The following is a 3,554-nucleotide window of genomic DNA, read 5'->3' as shown; positions in this document are numbered from 1 at the left end:
CGTATTGAGGGTTTGTGTGTGTGTATTGAAGGATTATAAACTGAGAAATACATAACAAAGGCAAGAAATTTGAAAGGTTTCCTAAAAAAGGAATTTGTTTGATGTAGTCGAAGCTCTTATACTGCTGCAGCTGAAGTTTGATGAGTTAATTCATGAGAATTTTAAAAACCTTTAATATCAAAGAACATAGAAAACAAAGAATTGAGTTTCTTGCTGTTAAAATACAAAATTTTCCTTGTTTACTGGGTTGAAGAGTTAATTTTATTGTTGTGCAATCTGCCTTAAAAGCAAGAGTTTTAACACAATAAATTCCCGAATATGATAAACGCCTGACAATTTTCAAATCTCATAGAAAGCCAGAAAAGATTAGTTTCTATTTCATAAAGATAAAAATGGTTAAAAAGTTTATGTAATATATTATGAATTACATGAAGCATATTGTCATATTGAGAATATTACCGGATAAAGAGCATTTATTTCCCCTTACAGTTTCCGATTCTTACAATCAACAGTATCAAAATAAGATAAATCATAGCCAAGCAACTGCTACTCCCAGGGTCCCAATTCCTTCACAAGCACCAGGTAGGGAAATTTCGGGCAAATACAAGAAATTTTTTGATAAATTCTAGACTCATTTCTCCACCCATGCAAGAAGGGATTATCTTCATCTCCCGATGACTGAACATGATCCTTTAGGAGCGAGGACAAACGGGCTGAGCTCAGGAGGCCTTCTGCACTTTGTGCCCAGCACTAGTGGGAGAGACCAAGGGGCAGAGGGTGTGGGTGTCAGGCTGTGCCCAGTTGTCTGCTAAGCAAGGATCGTGGGCGTGGTGGGGTCTTTGTGGAAGTGAAATCTGTGGTGAGTGAGTCTATTAGATGTGAAGTGAACTCTTCTCTATCACTCATATTTTCTGTTGTGGAACGTGTAAACTCGGTGTCCGATATCTTTTAATCTGTGTTATAGTAGGGAAATGAACTTTATGATGTAGCTGACACTTCTTTGTAACTCAATGCATTTCAGCTGTCTTAAGTCACTGTCCTTACCCCGGAGACTGGAAACAATCTGACTTCTACTAGGTTCTAAAATTACATTTTCCAAAGGCTGAGTCCCAGTGAAGGTGCTGAGCAACAAAAATGTGCTTGTTTCCAAAGTATTAGAAACTTGTGATGAGAGAGACTTCTCAGCCTCTGAGAAAGGCCACATTCTGTCTCCCCGTGGCAGCTAAAAAAAGACCGGATGAAAATCCTGTGGGTAAAGGAAGCCAAAATATGTTTCTCATTAGCACAGTCTCAAGCCTGACTCTATTTCATCTGGAGATCAGATCAGCAGGATAAACAGCGATTCCATTTAACACGAGTTTATTTGTGAATCTTTCTTAAAAAATTGCTTTAATATTTATTTTAAAGAAGCTATTGAGCAGCCTGATCCCATGGTGGTCACTGGAAGTACCTGATGTCCTTAAGGAAATGGCAAACTACAAAGAGGGAAGGAGCACCTAAATTGATCAAGATGACAAATTTTCCCCTTAGTAATTCAGTTTTAATAAAATTGCAGAATAGAATGCCTGATAAAAAAAAAAATCACAGGATTTCCTCACAGGAGCACAGAGAAAGGGCATCACCCCAGTCCTAATGATCAGGACTTGCTGAGGAAATTGGTGGCTAATCTATATTTTAGCTGATTAAAAACATAAGTAAAGTGGTTGAAGAGAGGTTGAATGGAGGTGGGATTCTGGCCTTGGGTTAATATCAAATACAGAGTAAGTGGGGTGTGGGGCCTTCCATTGTAGGTCTGAATCAGAGTGTGCCAGAGAGAAGGTAAGTGGAATAATATGTGCAGGAACAGGGAGTTCTAGGAGAGTCCTCCACAGTATGGAGGTTGCATCTAAATCTGAATGTGATGAGTAGGAAAGAAGTGACTGTCTTAAGAAGAACATGACATTGCCCATTTTGATCCAAAGACCTCTTTGGCTTTTGGGTAAACACTGGAACGTCTCAGAACTCTATCCTTTGGCCTCTTCTATTCTCTATTTATTCTAATCCCGGGGCTAAGCTCATCATCTCATGGTTTACATTTTTCATGATCTTCATTTGAGTACCATTGTGTATCTCTAGGTGACTGGATATCTCTTCATAGAAGTCTTAGAATAAGCATCTGAAACTTAATATCCCAAACTGGAATTCATATCTACCCTCTAAAACTGTTCTGACCATACTGATCCTTATCTCATGTAACTGAAACTCTATCCTCCCACTGTTTAAGACTAAGAATTTGGGACCTTCATTGACTCCATTTTTCCTCTGTTCCCCATATCCAGTCACTCAGAAAACTTTCTTTGCTTTGTCTTCAAAATGTATGTGGAATTTGGCCACTTCGCCACACTTTCATTCTTACTAGCCTGGCCCAAGTCAAAATATTCTCTGATGTGGTTTATTGTTAGTGTCTCTTAATATGTCTTGAGTTTTCCTCCATTTCCTTTAACAAGATTCTTTCTACACAACAGTTAGTGGGGTCCTTTTAAAACCCCAAAATGACTCCTTATTGTACTCTCTGCTTCAAATTCAGCAATGGCTCCTTCTTGCACTGAAAAAGAAAAAAAGGAAAGAAAAAAGCCAAAATTCTTATAATGACATACAAGACTCTTCCATAGCCTCCCTGCTCCGCACTCAATTTCCTCTCTGACTTTTCTCCTACCACTCTCCCCATTGCACTATGCTGCACTTACTGTTGACCTTCTTGCTCTACTTTAAATACACCAGACATCGTTCTGCTATATAATACACCAGATGTCCTTCTCACTATATTAATGTCATCATGTGAGTTAGACCAAATGAGCAAGACATTGGGAAAGAAGAAAAATATTGACGAAGACTCCTGATGATATTTGTCTTGACCCTGAAGGCTCTAGCGTTCGGTTTCATGGCGGAGCCCTTTCCTGTTAGAATTTGAGATTTTCACTTACGGTAAAAGCAGTAAATCCCACTCTCTGGATTCTGAAGGAAGTTTGGTCCGCCCGCTCCGTGCAGACTCGGATACATGGGGCAGGCGACTCATTCTGTTGACATCCGCCTCCACCCACTTGGAATCCGAAAAGAGGGTAACAGAGAAGGAAGGTGCTGGCACACGCTGCGGGTGAGGGAACACCCGTGTGTTAACCTTTCTAGGGACACAATGTCGTGCTTTCAAGCCCAAGACAACAGAGAGGCCATGAGATTTTGTACTTTGGTCAAAATATACTCTTACATGTTGAGTTAGGAAAAACAATCTCCGATAAAAAATGAGTTCAATTCTAACTTTCAAAAAACAGACATTTTCCCAACGGGTTTGAAAGCAAGACCTTTCCTGTATTAGGCACACGCGGTAACCACATTTACAATGAAACTTGCCTTTTCTGGCAAATGCCCTCCACAGGATACAATAGAGTTTTTCTAGATGCCCCAGACTGGATAACCTCGAAGCCGTCTTTTCCTCCGGGAAATTGTCACGGTGACGGTACATTGCTTTCACTCTTTCTGCTTGTGTATTATAATTAACAACCAATCTCCATTACTCA

Source organism: Trichechus manatus, unplaced genomic scaffold (assembly GCF_000243295.1).
Source record: "Trichechus manatus latirostris isolate Lorelei unplaced genomic scaffold, TriManLat1.0 scaffold00345, whole genome shotgun sequence".
Classification (NCBI taxonomy): Eukaryota; Metazoa; Chordata; class Mammalia; order Sirenia; family Trichechidae; genus Trichechus; species Trichechus manatus.
The sequence above is the reverse complement of the archived record's forward strand: the minus strand, read 5'-3'. Positions refer to the sequence as shown.